Below are 15,600 nucleotides of genomic sequence, written 5' to 3' on the forward strand. Positions count from 1 at the left end.
ATGCGATTGATCAGTCAGTTTAAATAATTATCTAAACACTACTTATTCGAACGGGCTTTGTCGTTGATTTAGATCGATTATTGAAGCGTGATTTAGCTAAATATTGGATTTGTTTCGATCGCTCTTTATGATTTCCACATTTTATTGTCTTAACATCTGTGTCCATCACCGTAATTTATACAAAATCTGGGCACATATCACGTCTAACGGTAAAATGTACTACTATTAAATATTTTCCGAGAATTTCTTTCATAGGGGACCCACCTTTGTAGCACAGTTATCATGTCATATTGTCAGTTTTAATATTGTCAGTAAAATTTCCTTTATATACCATCAAAACACGAGAATCTCGTGTGACATACACTCTGGTTTTGATGACGAATTAATCGACGATTTCAAATACTATAATTAATATTATTGATGAACGGAATAACGGATTAGCAGAGGTGATTAAACAAACACAGCAGTCATTAGTGTTAATAAAGCAATCATTCGATAAACACCGTTATATTATTCACACTATCGCTTTCTATTTGTTTTATTTACGTAATTTTTCGAATCATATTATTTATGTAAAAAAGGCTTTTTGGAAAATACATAATTTTTTCTTATTTTACAGTATATTTTGTTTAATAAAATACGTTTCTAGAATTCTAAGCATAGCACTGGAGATCGTGCTAATCGTGGAACATCGGCAGACTAGAACAATTTCATATTTAAACACTAATTAGCTTTCAGAAGGCAATAGCTAATACCGTTGTGAATAGTTTAACGGAAACAACATTTACTGAACAGAAAGGAAAAATAAACAGATACTTATAATTGTTATACGTCAGGCTAACTGCCAAGTATGAACAATTTGTGAATAACAATAAAAGGCATATTTTCCCGGTCCATATATTAAACAAAATGGTTTATTATTTTCCGTAAGGTGGACGCCACAACATAAATGTTCACATAAGCTTAAAATAAACTGTCTTATATTATGCAACACATACTAATTACAATCTTGATAGTATTTCAACGGAATAAAAATGCCATATTTTCTGACAATGCATTTATATCCAAGTATTCAATTATTGTGGTACAACGTGCAAATTAAAAACACATATATTAAAGTTATTAACGTGTACAACATAATGTAACGCATAATAGCATTTCCTCTTCATCTGTGATAGCGACTGTTTTATATTGGCAGTTTTACTACTGGTCACTATTGTACATAGTTGTGCTGATCATTAGCAATTTCGAAGATGCTCGCAAAGATTCTAACGTAATGCATCTATCTGCTACCTAGAAGGTATTTCTATGATATTATATTTCATATATTTTGCCAGAATTACAAGGAATTGTCTACGACGTGCGTTTCTTTGGAAACAGACGCAAATTACAAATTATAAAACAATGAGAAATAATTTTTAAAAAGTACGCAAAAAAGAATTGTGGCCTGGTCTTTGGCCATTGGAATACATCTTATCAGTATACATGATCTGAATTCGGAAACATACTTTAATCGATTCTGTTATAAAATATATATACTTAAAAATTATATATATTTTTATGTAAACGCAAGATATTATGGTGGCTTTGTGACTGGGTTCGAATTATTAGACTTGCAGTAATTTTCTTTTCCTAAATTTATTATTGCATCAGAATAAAACAATAGTGTCGTTAAGTATGAAAATAATTGTTTATATTAATTAATGAATATATTATCGATATAAAAACACATTTAAGAAATTAAAGAACCAAGAAAATGCGCCAAATCTAAACGCACAATTACAATAGTCTTGCTTCTTATCATTGGTTACTTCAAAACTCTTTGCTGTATATGACAACTGATTGAAAATTCACGGGGATTAAATTTTCCCCGATTTCTGTGTTATTTGCAGGTAGTCTACAGGTAGCATATTCGTTGAATCTAAGTTGACTTTGTGGCCGAGTATGAATCTCCCAACTTACAGTAATCGTCACTTTCATATACTGATTTTAGAAGTATGAAACGTGTCTGCATGTATAAGAATGATTATAAATAATCAATCACTAGGAAATATCGATATACACACATATAAACTCATCTAGATATTATATGCATGTTTTGTATTAGCATAGAGTTTTATTATTAATATTAAATGTCCAATTATGGTGGTGTTTAGATTTTTACCCAATATTATTAACTTAGATATTTAGTGATAGTAAAAGCTATTGTTTATAGTTGTAAGAAAATATATTAACAAAACAGATGAATTTGGTTGTCATTAGTTTATTTGTAACTTTTTATTTGGAAACGATTCTATTATTTTACCTTGTAAAACTAAGGTAAAACAAAACATGACAAGATTTTAGAACAGATTCGTACATTTCTTAAATGAAAGACTGAAAATGGCATTTGATATTAAAAATAAAGTTATATATCTGTTATTTTTAATATCAAATTCCTTTAATAGCAGTAATGATAACCTCCTAAAATATATTACACAAATACTCCTTTATGTTTAATAAACCTTAACAGTCTATTGGCGACACCTTGTGTTAAATTTGAATTTAAGCGACTGGTAAGTTGTTTATAGCATTCCTAACTGACCCCAGAATATTACACTCTTTATTGGATTGCCTTTCATTAGAAGGAATCTTTTTGTTGAGGATACTCCACAGGCCTTATTGAGATTCAAGTCTTAACAATTTTAATGTCAGTTCATTAGTGAGTATTCAAAGTTTCTTTATCCTTTCAACTGGGATTTTTAAAAAGTTTGATGCATGAGTTAATTTGTTGTCCTTCATAATACTCATATATTATTTTGGTGAAAAAACAATATAGTTTTCTCACATGTCTTAATTTTATATATGATTTCTTAATTAATTCACGGATATATACAGGCATGTCATATATCACTTTGAAGCGCGTTTTTCGCTCTATGAAATCATGTTATTCGTTACAATTCTCAATCTCCTTTTTCAGGCTATTCGACAACATGTACAAAATTCAAGTCCACACGATTTTGTTGTTCCAGTTCAAACTAGGCCAAAAATGTGCCGAGACATCTCTTGATATCAATGATGCATTAGGCCCAAGAACCAAAATGAAGATGGTCGCGATTGAAAACGAACATTAGAAAGCCTTAATTGAAGCCAATGGTAGCAAAACCAAGCTTCTATCTTTACATCATCAACGCTCTCATCCCCATGTGGCATCAATTGAAATGGATGGCTCTCGTCTTGGGGAGATTCCATGTTTTGACAAGCTTCTGGGTTTGACCTTTACTCCTGATCTAAAATGGAGCACGTACATCAAATCCGTTGCCAGGGACGCTGGGAAAATGGTGGGATCCTTCTACCGCCCCAGAAGATATTTCACTACTGTATAAAAGCCAAGTACGTCCAAGGATGGAGTACTGCTGCAACATCTGGACAGGAGCTGCTAAAAACAGAGTATCCTGCCTTGACAGAGTACAATATAGACTTCGTGGTTTTGTGGTGGATGCCCTTTTGTCTTCCCTGCTGCCTCTCTCCCACAGAAGAGACGTTGCGAGCCTATCTTTGTTTCATCGTTATTTCCATGGCAAGTGATCGTCTGAGCTCCAATCTCTTGCCCCCCCCTCGCCAATCTTTCACGAGAAACACCCCTCTGGCTGAAAATACTGTCAATAATTTTCCCCACCCTTTTTCTGTGCCTAAATGTAAACGTAGATTTCCCTCTGACTACAACTTGAATGTCTTCAAATCCAACATGTACAAATTCCTGACAAACCGCCCCTTTAAGTAAGAGACACTGTCAAATCTCCAATACTAATGATTACTCCAATACTATCTCATTGATTATTGTACACGCAACAACCCACATCCCTGAGTAGCCTCCGGGCCTTGATAGGTGGTGACCCCTATGTAAAAAAACAAACAAACACGAGAATCTATTGTTGAACTCGACGTTGAATATTCAACAGTCGTTCGCCATTTAAAGTAAATGACAAAAAAGTTTGATAAATGGGTGCCGCGTGAATTGATTGATAATCAAAAAGGTCGTCGTTTTGAGATGTTTTCTACTCTTCTGTGCAACAAACGCGACGTATTTTTCGGGCGTGTGATGAGAAGTGCATCCTTTATGACAACCAGCGACATTTTACAAATTGGTTGGATGCCGGAGAAGCTCCACAGCACTTCCTGAAGCCGACATTGCACGAAAAATTTTGTTTGGTGTTTGTTTAGTGGTTCGCTGCCGGTCTCGTCCATCACAGCTTCTAGAAGCCTGCGAACAATTACGGCGAAGAAGTACTGCCGATAAATTGACGATAGGCACTAGAAGCTCTAATGTATGTGCCCGAGATTGGTTTTAATATGAAGGGCCCAATTCTTCTCCATGACAGCGCCGGTCCTCATGTTGTTCAACTGACTCTGCAGAATTTGAACAAATTGGGCTAAGAAATCTGCCTCATCCGTCATAATCAGCAAACTTCTCGCCCATCGATTCTCACTTTTTCAAGCATCTCGACCACTTCTTGCGCACAACGTACTTCAAAAGCCAAGATGATGCCGAATTGGCCTTCAATGACTTCATCGCTTCATGAACTCCAGATATGTATGGTAATGGAATGAATAAACTTGTTATTCGTTGGTAAAAACATATCCATTCTGATGGTTCTTTTTCTGATTAATAAAGTTTATTATAAAAAAAGTTATGATATTTTGAAGTTGAACGTCCAATGAGGGCATTATTTTTGCACCAAGCTAATATGTACGCTTAGCTGAAGACTGCTTATGAAGCCATTCAAAAAAATATTTTTCTAGGAAATCACAATAAATTTCGAAATTCATTTGAACCCCGTCTCTCAATTGAAATGGATCATCAAGCTCATCACCAATCCTCCCATCCTTTATCATGTTAAAATAATCTTGAATCATATTGCTTGCAAACGCATCCATTAAGCTCATCGACAGTGATCCTTGATTGGTTTGTTTTTTTACATCGGCAAAATGTAATGTTTTGCGTCTTGTTTTATTTACCACCATAGGAGCTCCATCAGTCTCAAATATGAACGTATTCGATACATTTATGTTTCTATATAGTATACGGATATATGATACATATATATATATATATATATATATATATATATATATATATATATATATATATATATGTATATATGTTTAATGTCTGTTTAGGACCTTTTTCCTTGGTTGAATACTCATTTTACATTTTTTTTATTGTTCCATGATCGTGTTAAAAACCTTGGGAAATTGATGAAATCTATGAAATATGAAACATGAATAACACTAATGAGAAGAACTTTAAAAATAAAGGACTATCAAAAATTGGAATAAAGCGAGAACTGTTATACAATAGCCTATAGGCCGAAGACGGCTGAAATCTTAAGTAAAAAACACACAAATGCGGAAACTAACATACATGAGCTACAATCGCTAACCAGTCACGTAGAAACTTCAACAGAAGCATAACAAAAGTATAAATGGAAACAACAGAGAAAATGAAATATGAAACAAAACAGCAAAAAGATGTCTATATGTCACCCTAAAGATTTAGTAGTGTGTTCATTGTCACATAAAATATTGCTGAAAAAAAGGAAACAGTTAAATGAAAGAGACAAAAATGGATTAAAAAAGGATAAAACGTGTAGAATGAAAATAAACGGGAAATATTTCATTGAAAGTAATAATAATAATAATAATAATAATAATAATGATAATAATAATAATAATAATAATGATAATAATAATAATAATAATGATAATAATAATAATGATAATAATAATGATAATAATAATAATAATGATAATAATAATAATGATAATAATAATGTTAATAATGATAATAATAATGATAATAATAATGATAATAATAACGGTAATAATAATGATAATAATAGCAATTATGATAATAATAATAATAAAAATAATAATGATAATGATCATAATGATAATGATGATAATGATAATAATAATGATAATAATAATAATGATAATGATAACAATAACAATAATGATAATAATAATGATAATAATAAAATGACGATAATAATAATGATAATAATAACAGTAATGATAATAATAACAATAATAATAATAATGATAATACTGATAATGATCATAATGATAATGATAATAATAATGATAATAATAATAATGATAATGATAACAATAACAATAATGATAATAATAATAATAATGATAAAAATAATGATAATGATCCTAATGATAATGATAATAATAATAAAAATGACGATAATAATGATAATAATAATAATAATAATAATAATAATAATAATAGTGATAATAATAATAATGAAAACGACTGAAATATTAAGGAAAACCCTTGAATGCGGAGAATAATACAAGACAATATAACGAATAAGTTTTACAGGGAATGAAGAACACCGAAACTGCATATTTACAAGTTCTACACCCCCCCCCACCATGCACTCCCCCAATTGTTTCATCACCGATCCCCCCCAAAAAAATGATACCAAAGGGCCGAGAAGGGTCAATAAGGACTGAAAGAAACCAGGAGCGAGCGCCAACCAGACCTCGGCTGGACAAGCGCAAAGAGAACTGGGACCTTGGTGAGGCTGAGTGCCACTCAAATTCCAGTATAAACCAATGCCCACTACCAGCGAGAAATCAATGGTAATCGGCTGTTGCGATGATTCAAATTCATTTGCAAATGCTATCGAAGGAGGTGGAGAGGTCTGGACGTCTTGGGAGACTTGTTGTCACTCAGCTTCCAGAGAATACCACAGGTTTCCAATCAGATCGTTTGTTGACTTGTGTGAAAGCTTCATGTGAGTCAATAATAATATAAGAAAAAATACCAATTAAAATATAGAAGTTAATGAAAAAAAGAATCGAAAAATTATGAAGAAAATAATTTTAAAAAATAATGAAAGAGTGAAAAGGAAAAATAATTTTAGAAAGCTAAAAGAGGTGGTAACATATTTTATGATTTCTGACGCATGCGTAGAAAGAAAGGGTAGAATGAACAAAGACAACGCAGAAAAGAAAAATAATTTTCCAGTTTCGTTGCCTTCCAATAATAAATAATACAGAAACGATAAAAACGTACGAAAGGAAAACCATAAAAGAATGTGTAGAAGCGTATCAAGAAGAAAAAAAATCGTCGTTTCGTTTTCATAAAAGTAAACCAAAAATAAAATGTGATAAAAAAGAAAAATTAAATGAATAAACAACTTACAAACGAAAGAAAGAGAGAAAACACAAGAAAAGAAAGTTAACTAGGAAGCACAAATAGAAAGGGATAGGCGCGCCTTTAATCCATCGGGTCGGTCGGTTGCAGGCAATATGGCGCACCTCTGTGTTTATCAGAATCTCGCACATATCTCAGTGTTTGTCGAGAGGATAGGTCGGCAGGTGATCGAAATCGAAGCGGTGAAGCAAGAGAGGAATGCCTTCAAGATAAAGCGAGCCAACTTCAAAACACTGCGCAGGCGATGTTTACAACTGATAAATTTATCGAAAAGTTTAGCCTTTCATGCGACAACTAGAATAACAAAAACGACTCAAATAAAGTTACTACTACTACTACTACTACTACTACTACTGCTGCTGCTGCTACTACTACTACTACTACTACTACTACTACTACTACTACTACTACTACTACTACAAGGATAACCATAAAATCCCCACCTGACACAAACTTTGAAAAGAATTCTGCTAAGTTTATTTGCTACCATATTATTCAGAAGGTCTACTTAGCGTTGCCCGGAAAAAGCGTTAACCTCTTTCTTTTCTGTGTGTGAGTGTGTGTGTGGGGGGGGTGTTTTGGGGAGACGTTTTGAATGAATTCTATTATTTTAAGGTAAGTGCATTTTTATCTAAATGCGAGTTGGGGAAAACAAGTTTCTCAATTTCATACCCCCTAAATGGGGAGCGGCATCTATATTGTTTTTAAAATATACTTATTCACTGACACGTGTTTTTTCGTCTCTGATTCATCAGAGTGGATATATATATAAATATATATATATATATATATATATATATATATATATATATATATATATATATATACTCATCAACATACAGTATTGTTTCGCTGTTTCACAGATAATCCGTGCGGCTAGACCGACAGCTGCATTAACCCAGGATCGAAACCCGACAGCCCAAACGACAGTCAAGGCTTCCCACCATTGCATTATACGGCTGTTGTTGTGTGGATCATGAATTAACGATGTTTTGGCATTATTATTATTATTATTATTATTATTATTATTATTAATTTTAGATATTATTCATGCGAAGCAACGTCGATAAAAATATGTAAAATTTATGGGGATTAGTTCACATTTCCAGGAAATGTTATCTAAAGTAATAGCACGAATTTGGTGATTCAATAAGGTTAATTAAATACTTATTCTGGAATACACTAAGGCTATTAGATCACAGGAAATATATACTAAATCATATTGAAATGGTCAATTGGAGAGAGCGAAATGATGTTCGTATCTCCTTTACTACCCACTTTTTGAGAGGTAAATAAGCAAATAAATACAATATGTATATATCTATTTACATCATATAGTTCAGTCCCAGGAAGAGAATCCCTGAACCCCTTGATTTCTGAGGAATATATATCTATATTTCTAAGACCGTTATTTGTTTAAGTTTTTATAAACGTATGAACTTAGCCTAGACATGATGAATAATGCTGAAGAGCTGTGTTTGCATTAAGTTATGACACACAAATCATGTTTTCCTGTAATATTTTACATTTTAGCTATATATTGAGTGCAATATAATAATCAACAGCGTAGTGATTTAATAATAATAGCAAATACGAAATATGCTTATGTTTAAATACGATATTTAAGCGTATTGTCCAACCACGGAACGCTGCTTACATATATATATATATATATATATATATATATATATATATATATATATATATATATATATATATATAACTACTTCATTTATTCACATAAATTTAATATACGAAAGTATAGATTTATGCGTAAATTAAAAGTATTTACTTCAAAAGTGCTCAATACGTAGGTAGAGCTAGTTAGTAATTTATAAAATGTATATGGCGATTAAGCTACACTGAATATTCTGCGTTTCGTCCAACTATAGGATTCGTCTGGCTTAGGCGCATAAGCCTGACGAATCCTATAGTTGGATGAAACGCAGAATATTCAGTGTAGCTTAATCGCCATCTATATTTTATAAATTACTATATATATATATATATATATATATATATATATATATATATATATATATATATATATATATATATATAATGTCCGCACATATATTACTCATGTAACGATTTTGAGTATTTACGTCACCGTGAGTAGAGCTATTTAGTAAGTTATGAACGCATGCATGAAATAAAGTTAATAGAAGCTTTTGCATTTTATCGTGCACCTTGAAGTGTAAAATGGAAAACAATGCTAATAATTATTAATTACCATTTCCTTCTGATAGATATATTACCAATGAATATATATATATATATATATATATATATTTGTCATCGACATACAATACTGTTTCGTGGTATCACAACTCATCAGTGCCGCTAGACTAACACCTCTCCCAAGCCGTGGAGAACCATCGCGTTGACAGTCAGCAGTTCTACCGATCGACCCATGGTAGCAGCGCCCGTAAATAATCTCGCCAAATGTCTATTTAAACAAACATCCGTCCACGACTTTTACAGTGCTCTAACTGCTTTGTTTATAAACAAAGAGCGAGCGTCGCATTTTTCAGCCAATTAAGTAGCGGGTGAGCTTTCTTACGACAGTGCTTTACCCAGAGAGGAGGGCTTAAAATATTTGTAGTCATCGACATACAGTCCTATATATATATATATATATATATATATATATATATATATATATATATATATATATATATATATATATAAATATATATATATATATATATATATACATACACGTATAACTATATATATATATATTCAAGCAAATATTATTAAATGCAAAAGATACATTTTGTTTTATGATTCTTTTTTTTAATTTTTAGATTTTCCTTATAATCTTTTTGTATATAAAATTTAAAAAAATATTAAATAAAGCTTCATAATTGTTTCGTCACGAGCGCTTTCGATTCGTCTACGAATCATCATCAGGTGTTAAAGTAAACGTAAGAAGGACCGAAAATGAGAATTAAAACTGGAAACTAAAATCTACAGTAAACGGCGATAAGTTAAAATATATAGAATCAATGAAAAGTCGATTAAAATTATAGGTCGATTAAAAATTCGAGTACTAAAACCAGCAAGTTCGTGAACACCGTTACCAAAGTCCGTCCAATACGAACTACACGAGACATTTTAGAACGTTACTACTTTTCTCGAATGCAATATCATTTATAGTGGGTTGAGGGGTGCTAATATGTGACGCTTCAAGAATTTTATTTTTAATATGATTTTCATGTTGTATAATTTTTATATTGTCAACGAGGACGTTCCTAAGATTGTGCTATATATACACATTTAATAAAAGAAAAATAACTGTTCCCTATCCAACCTTAGAAAGGGCCTAGTGACCTCATGAGTATCTAGAACGGTGGTTCTCAACCTATTTTGGGCCATGCCCCAACTAGGCATTTCTAAAATATTGATGCCTCCCCTTTGTGATATAATATTGTATAGTAAGCCCAAGGGTGCACGTCCTGCCCATGCCCCACCAAAGTATTGCCATGCTCACCGGTGGGGCATGCACCCCACGTTGGGAATGACTGATCTAGAATGTTGAAATGTAAAATATTTTGTAGAGCTTAATCAGCATATACATTTTCACGAGTAATGACTTTTCTCTCTCTCTCTCTCTTCCTCCCCCTCTCTCTCTCTCTCTCTCTGTATATATATATATATATATATATATATATGCATATATATATATATATATACATATATATGGGGTATCTCTCTCTCTCTCTCTCTCTCTCTCTATATATATATATATAGAGAGAGAGAGAGAGCCCCCCCACACACACATATATATATATATATATATATATATATATATATATATATATGTATATATATAACTACTTAATTTACTCATATACAAAAGTATAGATTTATGCGTAAACTTTAAGTATTTATTTCAAAAGTGCTCAATACGTAGGTAGAGCTAGTTAGTAATTTATAAAATATATATGGCGATTAAGCTACACTGAATATGAAACGCGGGATATTCAGTGTAGCTTAATCGCCATATATATTTTATGAATTACTATATATATATATATATATATATATATATATATATATATATATACTAGCTGTACCCGGCCACGCGTTGCTGTGGCTCAGTTTGTTAAAATGGAACACATGTGAAAGTAGAGAAAAGTTTGATTCTTTTTTTCCAGAGAATGTACAAATTATTTTTTTTTTAATAGATGTTAAGAAAATAAACAGAAAAATACTTCCATCATTAATTATGCAAAAAAATAAATAAAATACGATAAAACTTGCTGAGTATGCACTGTTTTACGGTTGTTGTAAAAATGTAACGGAAACTTAAATTTCGCTTCATTTTAATCTTTCTTAATTATTTAATTGTCCCCCCCCAACGAATATAATCAAAACAGTAACATTCAACAATTGTACTTTATCTATATAAAACACAAAATGGGTGTTTGTATTACTGTACACATAGATTCGAAAAAGTTGTGAAAAAAAACCCAAACAAATATATAACAAATAAATGTTATCAAAGCCAAGATAAGTTACTTTTCTGCCAAACTGGATAGATATATTTTTCGTGTTTTTATTCAATGTAACATGTTTATTCAGCTCGAAAACCATACAGTGTTTACCGATGTATTCGAAATTTCAAGATGGCGTCTCCGTCTCACACCCTCATTAACACCGTAAGTATGGAAGAAGGTGTTATAAATAAAAAAAACTATACAAAATTTATAACATCTTTTCCCACACTTACGTGTTAAAGAGAGAATCAGACGCCATCTTGAATGTTCCAATACATCGGTAAACACTGTATGGTTTTCGAGCTGAATAAACATGTTACATTGAATTGGGAAAAGATGTTATAAATAAAAAACTTAATGAAATACTGTTAATTATATTCGGCGTGTTTTTAATAGTATTTTGTATATTTTTTTTATTTATAACACCTTTTTCTATACTTACGGTGTTAAAGAGGGTGTGACTGAGACGCCTTCCTGAATTTTCGAATACATCGGTAAACACTGTATGGTTTTCGAGCCGAATATTGTTACATTGAATAAAAACACGAAAAAGATATCCAGTTTGGCAGAAAAGTAACTGATCTGGGCTTTGAGAACATTTATTTGTTATGTATTTTTTTTTTTTGACAACTTTTTCGAATCTATGTGTACAGTAATACAAACCCCCTTCGGAGGTTATAATGCCCCCCCACCTAAAATGTAGTTGGAAAAATCGATTTTATAATGAGATTAAAGAATGGTTAGTCTAAAAAAAGGGTGAAAAACAAAACAAATAAGCAATTAATAATTATTACCAAAAACAATAAATGCTACTTTTTTTTACTGGCACAAATAGAGTTGGATACACAAGTAATAGTCGTAGAGTGATAGAGTGTTAGTAAAACCTGGAATATCCGGTTGTTTCGTTTCGTTTTTACAATGGAAAGAGCAGAAAATGGAGAGAAAAGAAAGAAAGAAGGAAAGACCGAAAGGAAAGATAAAGATAGCGAAGTACCCCCACCACCATCACCCATAAAGCAAAAAGACAACGAAAGGTAAGAAAGAAAGAAAGAAAGCAAAAAAGCACGTAAGGAAAGAGCGAAACGGAAGTTGTGTTTGTGTAAGTAAGTAAGTAAGTAAGTTTGGTGCGTTTCACGTAAATGTCAATTCAGGTTTTCATTAAACTTTAACCACGCGGGTTATAACGAAATCGAAGTAATGTAATTGTGAATTCAATTCCAGGTAACGGATTGTGTTCTGTTTGAATCTAATTTTATTATAATAAATGCTTTATAAATTGTGTTTATGTTTTATGCTAAACAATGGCAAAGTAAGCGTGGTTCGTTTCAGTGTAAGTCCAGTCCAGTTTTTAGATAAATTCTTACCGGTGATCGGTTTTAAATGTCTCCTGTGAATGTTCTGGTACGGTGTAAGTGAGTGACGGTGGTAGGATGAATTTGTTAGAGAGAGTTTACTTTACTACTTCCATTAAATGTAACCGATTTTTACAGTGGACTCTCACCAGACAGAATATAGGAAACTGTGATCAGCGAGATCCTTGATATGTAATAACCCTATAACATACGGCAGATGTCGTGATTCAGTTTGTGTATGATACGGCTGCACCAAATGTATACAGGTGCAGTCCTATAAACGTCAAAGTCGGAGGGGAAAAATGAGTTCATTTTATTTATATAGAAGAAGATATATACTAGCTGTACCCGGCCACGCGTTGCTGTGGCTCAGTTTGTTAAAATGGAACACATGTGAAAGTAGAGAAAAGTTTGATTCTTTTTTTCCAGAGAATGTACAAATTATTTTTTTTTTTAATAGATGTTAAGAAAATAAACAGAAAAATACTTCCATCATTAATTATGCAAAAAAATAAATAAAATACGATAAAACTTGCTGAGTATGCACTGTTTTACGGTTGTTGTAAAAATGTAACGGAAACTTAAATTTCGCTTCATTTTAATCTTTCTTAATTATTTAATTGTCCCCCCCAACGAATATAATCAAAACAGTAACATTCAACAATTGTACTTTATCTATATAAAACACAAAATGGGTGTTTGTATTACTGTACACATAGATTCGAAAAAGTTGTGAAAAAAAAACCCAAACAAATATATAACAAATAAATGTTATCAAAGCCAAGATAAGTTACTTTTCTGCCAAACTGGATAGATATATTTTTCGTGTTTTTATTCAATGTAACATGTTTATTCAGCTCGAAAACCATACAGTGTTTACCGATGTATTCGAAATTTCAAGATGGCGTCTCCGTCTCACACCCTCATTAACACCGTAAGTATGGAAGAAGGTGTTATAAATAAAAAAAACTATACAAAATTTATAACATCTTTTCCCACACTTACGTGTTAAAGAGAGAATCAGACGCCATCTTGAATGTTCCAATACATCGGTAAACACTGTATGGTTTTCGAGCTGAATAAACATGTTACATTGAATTGGGAAAAGATGTTATAAATAAAAAACTTAATGAAATACTGTTAATTATATTCGGCGTGTTTTTAATAGTATTTTGTATATTTTTTTATTTATAACACCTTTTTCTATACTTACGGTGTTAAAGAGGGTGTGACTGAGACGCCTTCCTGAATTTTCGAATACATCGGTAAACACTGTATGGTTTTCGAGCCGAATATTGTTACATTGAATAAAAACACGAAAAAGATATCCAGTTTGGCAGAAAAGTAACTGATCTGGGCTTTGAGAACATTTATTTGTTATGTATTTTTTTTTTTTTTGACAACTTTTTCGAATCTATGTGTACAGTAATACAAACCCCCTTCGGAGGTTATAATGCCCCCCCACCTAAAATGTAGTTGGAAAAATCGATTTTATAATGAGATTAAAGAATGGGTAGTCTAAAAAAAAGGGTGAAAAACAAAACAAATTGTTACATTGAATAAAAACACGAAAAAGATATCCAGTTTGGCAGAAAAGTAACTGATCTGGGCTTTGAGAACATTTATTTGTTATGTATTTTTTTTTTTTTTGACAACTTTTTCGAATCTATGTGTACAGTAATACAAACCCCCTTCGGAGGTTATAATGCCCCCCCACCTAAAATGTAGTTGGAAAAATCGATTTTATAATGAGATTAAAGAATGGTTAGTCTAAAAAAGGGTGAAAAACAAAACAAATAAGCAATTAATAATTATTACCAAAAACAATAAATGCTACTTTTTTTTACTGGCACAAATAGAGTTGGATACACAAGTAATAGTCGTAGAGTGATAGAGTGTTAGTAAAACCTGGAATATCCGGTTGTTTCGTTTCGTTTTTACAATGGAAAGAGCAGAAAATGGAGAGAAAAGAAAGAAAGAAGGAAAGACCGAAAGGAAAGATAAAGATAGCGAAGTACCCCCACCACCATCACCCATAAAGCAAAAAGACAACGAAAGGTAAGAAAGAAAGAAAGAAAGAAAGAAAGCAAAAAAGCACGTAAGGAAAGAGCGAAACGGAAGTTGTGTTTGTGTAAGTAAGTAAGTAAGTAAGTTTGGTGCGTTTCACGTAAATGTCAATTCAGGTTTTCATTAAACTTTAACCACGCGGGTTATAACGAAATCGAAGTAATGTAATTGTGAATTCAATTCCAGGTAACGGATTGTGTTCTGTTTGAATCTAATTTTATTATAATAAATGCTTTATAAATTGTGTTTATGTTTTATGCTAAACAATGGCAAAGTAAGCGTGGTTCGTTTCAGTGTAAGTCCAGTCCAGTTTTTAGATAAATTCTTACCGGTGATCGGTTTTAAATGTCTCCTGTGAATGTTCTGGTACGGTGTAAGTGAGTGACGGTGGTAGGATGAATTTGTTAGAGAGAGTTTACTTTACTACTTCCATTAAATGTAACCGATTTTTACAGTGGAC

This window comes from Euprymna scolopes, chromosome 7, assembly GCF_053919585.1.
Source record: "Euprymna scolopes isolate OS-2025 chromosome 7, ASM5391958v1, whole genome shotgun sequence".
NCBI lineage: Eukaryota > Metazoa > Mollusca > Cephalopoda > Sepiida > Sepiolidae > Euprymna > Euprymna scolopes.